At 39.1% G+C, this 12,880-nt stretch overlaps 1 non-coding gene across 1 annotated transcript; it reads right to left on the bottom strand.

Moving 5' to 3' along the window:
* LOC148554217 (small nucleolar RNA R71) lies at positions 1 to 104 on the bottom strand. Its single transcript, XR_015893942.1, has one exon. It is a non-coding gene; the product is annotated as a small nucleolar RNA R71 (small nucleolar RNA).
* Between the last annotated feature and the right edge of the window lie 12,776 nt (positions 105 to 12,880).

Genomic DNA, 12,880 nt, shown 5'->3' with positions numbered 1-12,880 from the left:
AAGCTCAGGGTGGAAGTTCAAACTTTCAGACAAAAAGAGAGTGAATCCCTCTATGAAGCTTAGGAAAGATACAAGTAACTGATCAGGAGATGTCCTCCTGACATGCTCTCATAATGGACTATCCTAGGTATCTTCTATGATGGTCTATCTGAGATGTCCAAGATGTCAAAGATGTCATTGGACCATTCTGCAGGTGGATCACTCCACTTGAAGAAAACACCTAAAGAGGCACAAGAACTCATTGAAATGGTTGCAAATAACCAATTCATGTACACTTCTGAGAGAAACCCTGTGAACAATGGGGTAGCTCAGAAGAAAAGAGTCCTGAAAGTTGACACTCTGAATGTCATATTGGCTCAGAACAAGATCTTGACCCAACAGGTCAATATGATCTCTCAGCACTTGACTGGAATGCAAGCTGCAGCTAGCAGCACTCAAGACACCTCCTATGATGGAGATGCCTATGATCCAGATCAACCCATGCTGGAAGCGGTGAATTACATGGTAGAACCCTATGCAAAACACTTACAACTCCTCTTGGAAGAATCATCCTAACCTTTCATGGAAGGATTAACAGAAGCCTCAGCAAGGCTTCAACAATAATCAAGGTGGAAGAACCCAAAATAGGTTTATCAACAGACCACCATTCCCATCTTCTCAGCAACAGATGGAAACTTCTAAAAGCAGAGCATTTCTAACTTAGCAACCACAGTCTCTGAACTCTCTAAGACCACTCACAGTTTCATAACAGAAACTAGGTCCTCTATCAGAAATCTGGAGGTACAAGTTGGTCAACTGAGCAAGAGAATTTCTGAGACCCCTCCTAACACTCTTCCTAGTAACACTGAAGTAAATCCAAGAGAAGAGTGCAAGGCCATCACAGTGAACACTGAGGCCAAATCTGAGGGGGATTCTCTGGCGTTGAACGCCAGTAAGGAGGTCCTTATTGGGCATGCAATGCCCAATACAGTACCCTCACTAGCATTGAACGCCAGTAAAGGGATACAAGCTGGGCATTCAACGCCCAAAGAAACACAAGTCCTAGCATTAAATGCCACAATAGGAGTAGTTGGGTACCCCAAGCCCACTGAGAACTCTTCTATTGAAGAATTGATGGAACCAAAGGTTCATGAGGAACCCATTGAAGTTCCCTTGAATGCTTGGTTGAAAATTTTAGAATCTGAAGAGTACTCCTCCTCTGATGAGGAAGAGGAAACTAGGAAAGAGCAAGTTGCTCGGTACCTAGAAATTCTGATGAAACTGAATGCTAAGCTATTTGGCACAGAGACATTGGAGGAAGAACCTCCAGTGCTCACCAAGGAACTCAATGCCTTGGTTCAGTAGAAACTTCCTCAGAAGCTGTCGGATCCTAGACACTTCCTAATTCCTTGCACAATGGGCACCGTTACCTTTGAGAAGGATCTGTGTGACCAAGGGTCAAGCATAAACCTTATGCCACTCTCTGTAATGGAAAGGTTGGGAATCTTTGAGGTACAAGCTGCAAGAATCTCACTAGAGATGGCAGACAAGTCAATGAAAAAGGCTTATGGCCGTGTAGAGGATGTCTTAGGTAAGGTTGAGAACCTTTACATCCCTGCAGATTTTATAATCCTGGATACTGAGGAGGAAGAGGATGACTTAATCATTCTTGGAAGATCCTTCCTAGCCACTGCCAATGCCATCATTGATGTAGCAAAGGGAGAGCTGATTCTACAGCTATGGGAGGACCACATCTTATTCAAGATGCCTAGCCCTAACTCTCCCTCTGACAAAAGAGAGACAGTTGTGCAACACCTAGTGTTCCAACCCCCTCTCAGTGCAAAGTTATACAGAGCCCCCAGACACCAATTCTAAGTTTGGTGTTGGGAAGCCATCATCAAGCACTGAGAATAAATGTACTAAGAAGAAAGTACCTAAAGGGTGGAGGGATAAGAAAATCCCCATTGAAGACCTCTCACCTGGTATGAGAGTTGCCTTCACTGACAACCCAGTCATTCTACACACAGTGAACAAGATCCTGTCTCTAGAGCATGTGGAGCTCATCCATGAGAGCACAGGCAAGAAATTCACTATAAGGGGCAAAATTCTGAGCCCATATTCACCTCCGTAAGGAGCTAACCGTCAAGCTAGTGACGTTAAAAAAGTGCTTGTTGGGAGGCAAACCAACCATAATTAAAGTTATTTCTATTTTTCATTAAGTTTACTTAAGTTATTTCAATTTAATTTTCATATTTGTTTAAGTTTGTGATCATGTGCAGTAGCTAGAACAAAAACAGAAACAGTCAGAGCTGGAAACAGAACACCCTGGAGCAAGCACCTTGCTGGCGTTGAACGCCAGACAAGGACGCCAGAGTGGGCGTTCAACGCCCATGAGGAGCAGCCTGAAGCTGGCGTTGAATGCCAGCCAGAAGCAGGAGCTGGGCGTTCAACGCCCACAACGGGGCATGGAACTCGAATTCCCTAGCCTCTCAGGATCAGTGGGTCCCACAGAATCTCCACCTACCCCACCTTCTTCTCTCTCTTACTTTCACTCTTCCCCACATACTCTTTCCTATAAACCCTAACCCAATCACATTCATATCTCTTCCCAAAACCATCATAACTCCCACCAACCCCCACCCACTTCAAATTCAAATTTCCCACCCAATTCTCACCCATTCATTCGAACCCTACCCTATCCCACCCCTATAAATACCCCCTTCTTCCTACCTTTTATACACACACTATTCATACACTTAAGCCTCACTTGGCTGAACCACTATCCTCCTCTTTCTTCACCTATTATCTTCATCTTCTACTCTTTTCTTCATATTTTGCTTGAGGATGAGCAAAGCTTTTAAGTTTGGTGTTAGAAAAGCCTTGCTTTTTGTTTTCCATTCATACTTTTGGCACCCAAAGTCGGAGAATCCTCTAGAAAGAGGAAAGAGAAAGCAGTTGCTTCCACCTCCGAATCTTAGGAGATGGAGAGATTCATCACCAAAGCTCATCAAGACCACTTCTATGAAGTAGTGGCAAAGAAGAAGGTGATTCCTAAAGTCCCCTTTAGGCTAAAAAGAATGAGTACCCAGAGATCCGAAGAGAAATTCGGAGGAAAGGTTAGAAAGTCCTAACCAATATGATTCCGGAAGTTGGAATCTTGATGGTGCAAGGGTTCTATGCTAATACATGGGTCACTATAACCATGACACTAGCGTGAACCCACATCCCAAAAATTGGAGCACCATGGTCCGATGGTGACCCTTGGATTTCAGCCTAGAGAGTGTAAGGTTGGCGCTCCACTTGCCAATGATGTAAGGAGACCCACATCCTTACACAAGGAGAGTCAATTTTGATCAAAGGTTGGACCGAGTCCTTTCAGACATTTATGTGGAAGGAGCTCAATGGAAGATGGATACTCAAGGCAAGCCTATCCAACTAAGAAAGCTCGACCTCAAGCCTGTAGCTAGGGGATAACTAGAATTCATCCAATGCTCTATCATCCCTACTAGCAATCGGTCAGAAGTGACCATTGACAGAGCCATTATGATTCATTGCATCATGATTAGAAGTGAGGTGGAGATACATGAGGTAATACCTCAAGAGTTGTACAAGAAAGCTGAAAGGACTTCCACCTTATCAAGGTTAGTGTTTTCCCACTTTATCTGTCATCTATGCAATTCAGCTAGAATTGTCATAGAAGGAGACATCTCCATTGAAGAGGACAAGCCCATCACTAAAAGAAGGATGGAGAAAACTAGAGAGCCTACACATACACCTCAATAAGAGCATGTGGAGCTGCCTCAACAAAAAATCTCTGAGATGCCTCAAGTGATGCATTTTTTTCCCCAAGGCTACTGGGAGAAATTGTACACTTCTCTAAGAGAACTAAGTTCCAACATGGATCAGTTGGGGATGAGACATCAAGAACATTCCACCATCTTCCATGAAATAAGAGAATACCAAAGGGCCATGAGAGAAGATTAAAGAGTTATGAAGGAAGAACAACAAAGGCAGGGGCGTGACATAGAAGAAATCAAGCACTCCATTGGATCCTCCAGAAGGAGTAGTAGCCGCCATCACTAAGGTGGATTCGTTCCCTTAATTCCCTTTGCTTATGTTATTTTTATGTTTTTCATGTATTTTGTTTTATTATCTGTTTCTAGTGCATGATCATCCTTATGTCTTAAAGCTATGAATTATTCCATGCATCTCTCACCTTGCTTAAAAGAAAATTTTAATTGAAAAAGAGAAGTAAGATTCATGAACTCGAGTTATATAATAAGAATAGTTCAATTATTTGATGTGGTGGCATTGCTTTTATTTTCTAAATGCGTGAATGAACAGTGCATATTTGATGTTGGAGTTAAGAATGTTGGCTCTTAAAAGAATGATGATAAAAGTGAAGTATTATTGTTAATCTAAAAAATGCAAAAATTGATTCTTGAAGCAAGAAAAATCAGCAAAAAGCAAAAAAAAAAAATATGTGGAAAAAAAGCAAAAAGAAAAAGCCAATAGCTCTTTAAACCAAAAGGCAAGAGCAAGGATCCAAGGCTTTGAGCATCATTGGTTAGGAGGGCCAAAAAGATAATATCTTAGCCTAAACAGTTCAAATGAGCTGCTTCCCTAACTATATGCTTGTGGTGTGAAGGTGTCAAGTGAAAAGCTTGAGAATGAGCATTTAAAGTCGTGATCCAAAGCAAAAAGAGCGTGCTTAAGAACTCTGGACACCACTAGCTGGGGATTCTAGCAAACCTGAATCACAATCCTGAGGGGTTCACCAAGTTAAGTGTCTGTGGCATTTATGTATCCAGTGGTAATACTGAAAGACAAAGTGCTTAGGGTCACGGCCAAGACTCTAAAGAAGTAGTGTTCAAGAATAAAAAAGAACTGAACTAGGAGAGTCAATAATATCAATTGGATTCTGAATTCCTAAATATGCTAATCATTCTGAGCTTCAATGGAAAGTGAGATGCCAAAATTATTTAGAAGCAAAAAGCTGCTAGTCCCGCTCATCTAATTGAAATTGAGCTTCATTAAGAACTCTGAGATTTATTGTATCCTTCTCTTCTTTTTATCCTACTTTGTTTTTGGTTGCTTGGGGACAAGCAATAGTTTATGTTTGGTTTTCTGATGAGCGGATATTTTATACGCTTTTTGGCGTCATTTTTATGTAGTTTTCATTATGTTTTGTTTAAGTTTTATTATATTTTCGTAGGTTTTAGTGCAAAATTCATATTTTTTTTATTCTACTTTGAGTTTGTGTGTTTTATGGTGATTTCAGGTATTTTCTGGCTGAAATTGAGGAGCTTGAGCAAAAGTCTGATTCAGAGACAGAGAAAGGACTGCAGATGCTGTCAGGATCTGACCTCCGTGCACTCGAAGGAGCTTTTCTGGAGTTACAGAAGTCTAAACGGGGCGCTCTCAACGGCTATGAAAAGCTAACATCTAGGAATTTTCAGAAATATATAATAGTTCATACTTTGCTTTAGAAATGAAGGCCCAAAACTGGCGTTCAACGCTAGCCACCTACCCTATTCCTGGAGTTCAACGCCCACAAGGGAGCAGCTGGCGTCCAACACCCAAAAGGGAGTCCCAAGCCAGCGTTCAACACCCCTAAGGGGTACTAGCTCGTGGATTTCACTCAAGCTCATCCCAAACACTCACCAAGTTGGTCCCAGAAGTGGATTTTCGCATTATCAACTTAGTTTATCTTATTTCTATAATTCTTAGTTAGGATATTAGTATATATAGGAGGAGATCACCCTAACTTTGGATCTCCCCCCCCCCCCAATCAAATACTTCACTACTATTGTACAGTATGAGTCACTAACCTCCTAAGGTTAAGGTTAGGAGCTCTGCTGAGTTTCATGGATCAATAATATTACTGTTTTAGTTCAATATGTCTGATTCTATTCCCTTATGCATTCTTGTTCTTCATCTCATGAATTGAGGGTGACCAGTGACAATCACCCTTATTCTACATGGGTTCCTGCGAGTCCTGACCCGGATAGCGTTGAACCAAAGCTAGAGATTGCATTACGAATTTCAATAGAGTACCTGGGCAACTTTGGATACGTGACATGAAATCCCATTGACCGTGGGTAAGTGAGGTCTCTGTGGCGTTAAGGCTAGAGTCAGAGAAGTAACACTTTCTGATATGGAAGATCTGCCTTGTCTGTGGCACCTTGAGTAGGATCGTGAAGGGGAGTGGATTGCTTAGAGCTTCATCTTCTGCTACAGTGAGAGACCTAGATGTGGCTTGATGAGAGGACACGAGTCACTTCAACATGGTGGATTGCTGTAGTGGAGGAGGTTAACTTGATGAGAGGACGAGTTAATCACTTACGGCTGCCATTGAATGAATCAGAAAGTTATTGAAGTAGACAGTAAGAAAAATTAATCCAGAAGACAAAGCATCTCCGAAGCCTCAACCGTTCTCATACCATTGATTTCACACCTATCTAGTAACATTTTATTTATTTATTCTGTTTTATGCATTTTTCGTGACAAACTATGATTTCTATCTGCCTAACTAAGATCTGCAAGGTAACCACTGTGTGCTCAAACCAACAATTTCTGTGGGATAGACTCTCACTCACCTGAGACATTACTTGGACGACCCGATATACTTGCCGGTCTATCTGTGCGAAATGTGCGGAGCCAGTTTCGTGCACCAAGAAATAATCCTCGAAAGCTCGGCTGGGATGACTTATGATCAATCAGTCAAGTTCGACTTCCCGGTCTCCAAAAACTAAGCGGAATATAAAGCCTTGATAGGGGGTTTGCTCCTTGCCAAAGAAGTCAGAGCGTCGCGAGTCGAGGTCAACAGTGACTCCCAAATTGTTACCTCCCAGGGCAACGGGACATATCACGCTAGGGACTCCTTACTTCATAAGTACTTGGAAAAGGTGAAAATGTTGTGTGAAGATTTCGAAGAGGTCACGATTCAACATGTACCCAGAGAAATAAATGCGAGAGCTGACCTCCTATCGAAGATGGCAAGCACAAAGCCAGGCATGGAAAACCAATCTTTGATTCAAGGGCTGGTAAAGGAGCCGTCGGTAACTCTCTACGTAACATAAGCGTTGAGCCCTTCCTCATGGATAGATCTGATCATCCGTTTCTTGGAGGACAGCGAACTCCCTGAGGACAAGAAGGGTGCTAGAACGGTAAAATAGGAGGTGACCAAGTATGTAGTGATACTGGGCCAGCTGTACAAATGAGGGCTTAATCAACCCCTGCTGAAGTGCTTGCGGCCCGACCAAACGGACTACGTCTTGAGCGAAGTCCATGAAGGATGATTTGGCCACCATATTGGGGGAAAGGCGTTGGCCAAGAAGCTTGTTAGATCTGGATACTATTGGCCTTCCATCATGTCGGATGCACAAGAGTTTGTGAGGAAGTATAGAAGATGCCAAGAGAATGCCAATCTTATCTGAGATACGAGTTTCCCTAGGTAAAGTACCGTGGCTTGCCACCACGTGTTCCAAGTTGATACTCGATACTCTGTTGAACCTACGATGTAAGAGGTGACCGGACACTTATAAATTCCCAGGAAGATTCTCCCATTGAGCAATTATATATAAATAAGAAAAACCAAACATAGAATCTTGGGGATGCGCGTCGGGTTGGCTTGATAACCGACAGATGAGACTCATCAACCATAGGACAGGCATACATCATGTGCATATTGTTTGAATTGCTTGTTTATGCATTAATTGGGAATGCCTAATTGATTATAATATGCTAACTGTTATACTTGTTATCTGTATTACTTGTATTCTACCTGTGTTTGCCATTGTATGCTTGTCTGTCTGTGCAAATTCACCGGAGATGGAGGAACGGATGAAGGGTGGAGAGATTTAGTGTTCTAGCTAAGTTTTAGTTAGGTTTAGGAATCCTTAGAAGACCACCCGTCTACGGTTTCTGGTTTAACCCTTTATGCTTTATAATCTGAGTGTCGGTATTCTAGGATTGCCTCTGGCATTGCTAAGACCTTATATCTTATGTAGGTAGCACCTTTACCATGCTGAGAAGCCCCGGTTCTCATCCCATACGTTATTGTTATTTTTCAGATGCAGGTCGAGAGGCACCTCGATAGGCGCCTGGAGTTCTGCAGCGAAGTGGTCATTTTGGGACTTTACTTTTGATCTTTTGTTATATATGTATAGACTCTCCTCATGTATATACTTGTTTTACTTTTGTACCTCTTAGAGGTGTATGGAGAACTAGGACTTTATGTATGTATTTTGGATTGTGGGTTATGTATATATGTATGTAAATATTCTCCGGCCAGCCTTAGCTTCGCAGGCTGAGTTAAGAGCTTGTTATTTTGTACTCTTGACTCTCTGTTATTACTTTCTATATATATATATGTTTATGATCTTTAGCTTTCTTCGTACGCAAGCAATCCTTAATCTTGAGTGTTGCGCTTTTGATTTTACAATTTTTTTTTACTTATTCTTCAAGGCTCTTAGTATACTACCTTCTTTCAACTATTATACATATGTACATTTTATTTTAGAGGTCGTAATACCACACCACCTTTGTTTTACGACTTAAGTGTAAAACTCTGTGTGTTAGGGTGTTACATTCATTATCCAAATCGTTTAATTCATCAAACATCGCATTCTGATAATCCTCAATTGGTAATTCATCTTGTCTCATTATTCTTATGGTATTGAGATTAATTTCTAAAGGTAAAACTGCATCGTGATCATAAACCAATTTTTAAGGAGACATGTTTGTCGATCCTTTGGGTTAATTTCGATAAGCCCATAATACTTGGCTTATAGTTTCATGCCAAGTTCGAGGTCTTTGACCATTTTGCTTTTTAATCAAATTAACCAGAATCTTATTTACAGCTTCAACTTGACCATTTGCCTGCGCATAATATAGAGTTGAAGTCACCATAGTTATATTTCTTGATGCTGCAAGCCTACAAAAGTTTTAACACGTTAGCCAATAAACATAGTACCTTGATCAGTACTCAATGTTTGAGGGATTCCGAATCGATGAATTATATGTTCTATAAAATCAATGATCTCATTTTGACCTACTTCTACCAAAGGAATAGCTTCGACCCATTTTATATAATAATCGATAGCCACTAAAATAAACTTGTGATTCTTTGACGAAGGAGGATGGATCATTCTAATCAAATCCAAAGCCCATCCCCTAAATGGCCAAGGCTTTATAATCGAATGTAGCTCAGAAGCAGGGATTTGTTGTATTACTCCATGCTTCTGACATTCTTAGCATGCTTTAGCATAATCAATACTATCTTTCACCATAGATGGCCAATATACTCGATCACGTCGAAGTACCCATTTTATTTTCTCTTCAGCTTGATGGGAACCACATATACCCTTATGAACTTCTCCAAGGGGAATATCTTTTTCAGATTGACTTAAACACCTCATAAGATTTCCTTCATTACCTTTCTTATATAACTCATCACCCTCACCACAAAGTTCATTGCTTTTATCTTAACTTTCCGATCGATACGGACTTTAGGATTTCTTAGATATTCCACAATTAGTTTTCTCCAATCATCATCATCCCACTCATCTATGACTAAAACTTCCCTTTCCTCAATAGGCACCAAAATTTGTCGTACCTTTGTCAATTTTTCTAAAGTTTCGGGAAGTATTTTATATCTCGATATAATTTGAGCCAACTCGTTGCCAACTTCATTTTGAATTCTTAGAATATGAACCAAGGATACTTTTCGAAAAGATACTAATAATTTCCATGCTGTCAACAAATACTTTTGTAACTTTTCGTTATTAAATTTAAATTCTTTCGATAATTGTTTTAAAACCAACTGAGAATCTCCAAAAATTGAACATCCAGTGCCCCTTTATGAATCAAAAACTCTAAACCAAAATCAAGGCTTCATACTCAGCAATATTATTTGAACATGGGTATTTTAACTCAAACAAGAATTTTGATGGGACACCTTCTGGGAAAATAATCAAAAGACTGACTCTAGCACTATCTTTATGTTTCAAAGCATCAAAATACATCTCCCAACAATCAGAATTCACCTCGATAATATTTGTCCCCGGGTAATTGGGATTATTCGATCTATCAATTAGAAGATCCACAAAGTGACCTGACTTTAACAACTTTAGCTGGCACATATTACAAATCGAACTCCGTTAAGTCAATCATCCACTTTCCTAATCGACCTCTTAACATGGGATAAGATAACATATACTTTATTAGATCCGTTTGAGCAATCACTTTTATAGTCTTTTTTGCAACCATATAACATTTCAATTTCATGCAAGCATAATAAAGAGAAAGACATAATTTCTCGATTGGAGAATATCTTGTCTCAATATCAAACATAACTCGACTTAAATAATAAATGGCCCTTTCATGACCTTCCTCATCATCTTGAGCCAGCATACACCCAATAGTATTCATCGATGCTGCAATATATAATTTCAATGACTCATGGGAACGAATGGTTGCCATTATTGGTGCTTTGGACAAATAATCTTTAATTGAATCAAACGCCTTTTGATGTTCCTCTATCCATTCATACTGAGACTCATCTTTAAGTTTGAATAAAGATGAAAAAACACATGTTTGACTAGAAAGATTAGATACAAAACGTCAAAAGAAATTAACCTTTCTCAAGAAAGATTGTACCTCCTTCTTTGATATTGATAGTGGCAACTCCAAGATTGCCTTGGCTTTATTTTGATAAATAGCAATACCTTTCTTTTGAACTACACAATCCAAAAAGTTTCCTGTAGATACCCCAAATGCACATTTTAAAAGATTCATTTTTAAACTTTTTTTGCAGATTGTGTCAAATGCTTGGCTCAAATGATTGAGATGCTGGTCTATCGAGTTTGACTTAACCATAATATCATCGATATATACTTCTATAAATTTTTTGATAAACTCATGAAAAATAGTATTCATGACACGTTGATACATTGTGCCAGCATTCTTCAAACCAAAAGGCATCACCACTCATTCATAAGTTCCTAAAGCCCTAGGACATCGAAAAGTAGTTTTCAACACATCATCCTTGGCTATAAAGATTTGTTTATATCCAGAATAACCATCCATGATCAAAATTTCATTGCCTGCTGCAGAATCGACTAACATGTCTGCTATAGGCATAAAATATTCATCTTTAGGATTAGCATTGTTTAGATCTATAAAATCAATGCATACTCGTAATTTCTCATTCTTCTTCATTACTGGTACAATATTTGACACTCAATCAACATAACGAGCTATTCGAATAAACTTTACTTTAACCAATCTTTGAATTTCTTCTTTAACCTTAAGATTGACCTCAGGTGCAAAGCATCGAGGTGCCCGTTTTACTGGCTGAGAAAATGGCTTTAAAGCCAATTAGTGTTTTACTAAAGAACGATCAAGTCTAGACATCTCCTAATAATCCCAAGCAAAACAATTTTTCTACTTAACTAAAAGATTGATTAATTCTGCTCGAAATTGCTTGTCAATATTTTTACAAATATAAGTGGGTCTAACATCATCACCAGATCCCAAACTAATTTCCTCAAGAAGATCTTGAGACTCAAAACCTCTTTCGATATTATCATCATTAATTGAATACTTTTTAAAATTCAAAGGTTCCAAATCGTAAATACAATCAAAAGATAGATCTATTAGCTCATTTGAGGAAAAACAAACTTTATTATCAACCAAATTAGCAATCGAATCATTTTCAATACAAGGACGGTGAGATACATCGACGCAAGATTGGTTAACAATATTACTCCTAAGAATAGGAAAAGAAGTAAAACCTAATTTAGGCCTAAATTCAATTTAAGGAATCAAATTTGTACTAGGAATTGAAAAAACTGAATTGAAATCCCTATGTAATTCAACTTCATCAAAAGAATCACTTCTATCAAAAGAAAGAGTTTCTGCAGAATTGAAATTACTTAAATAGCTTTCTAAGGTAGCCAAATAATTTGAGACATCTTGCTTTTTGGCCATGACAAAATATCCTTGAATTATTGACTCTTTTTTTTTTAAAACCACTACTCCCACCCAGTAGGAGGGAAATCAAGCTTTGGCTGACAAAGCTTCACATTAAGTCCTTCTGAAGTCAAAAAATAGCTTTCACAATTATAAGAATTAAGCATTTTATCGACATTAAGAGGTTTCAGTTTTCCATTATACACCTTAAAATCGACATGTAACTGTTCCACATAAAGGCTCGAATCTGCTTTTATCTCTTCATATATTCCTTCATCAATCCAAAGAAGAATACTCTGATGCACGGTCAAAGGTACAGCTCCAACACCATGAATCCAATCTTGTCCAAGCAATGCATTATAGCTAGCCTTCGAAGACACCACCACAAAAATAGTGTTTCGACATGAAGATCCCACTTGCACTTGAAGAGTAACTAACCCTTTTGCAGGGGTTGATACACCGCTATAATCGGTCACTGAAATATTATTAGGGATCAAATCATCAGAATACTTCCCTACCTTAGTTAGCGTTCGTTCTGGCAACAAACTAATTGCTGCTCCTCCATCGACCAAAATTTTGTTAACACAAATACCACTCATATAAGCAGTAACATGCAATAGTTGAAGATGTGACTTTTGCTTTTCTGTTGGCCTTTGAAAAATATCCTAATTCACCTTCTGAATGAATAAAATCAAAAGCTTCTTCATCTTCCACATCATAATCCTCATTCGAATTTCCTTCGTATTCCCCTAAGTATTCAGTTTGTATTATCAAAATAGTGCTTACTATTTCCTCATCACCTTCCTCGAAATATTCTTTACCCAATTCAACATCTTTTTCTTTATCATCAATTGGCGTTACAACAACAGCTTTGCCCTTTTTGAATTTAGCTGGTGAGGGAATCCCTTTAGGAACGAGTTTCCTA

The sequence above is a fragment of the Arachis ipaensis genome, chromosome B7 (genome assembly GCF_059453495.1).
Source record: "Arachis ipaensis isolate K30076 ecotype BB chromosome B7, ASM5945349v1, whole genome shotgun sequence".
Taxonomy (NCBI): Eukaryota; Viridiplantae; Streptophyta; class Magnoliopsida; order Fabales; family Fabaceae; genus Arachis; species Arachis ipaensis.
The sequence above is the reverse complement of the archived record's forward strand: the minus strand, read 5'-3'. Positions and strand labels throughout refer to the sequence as shown.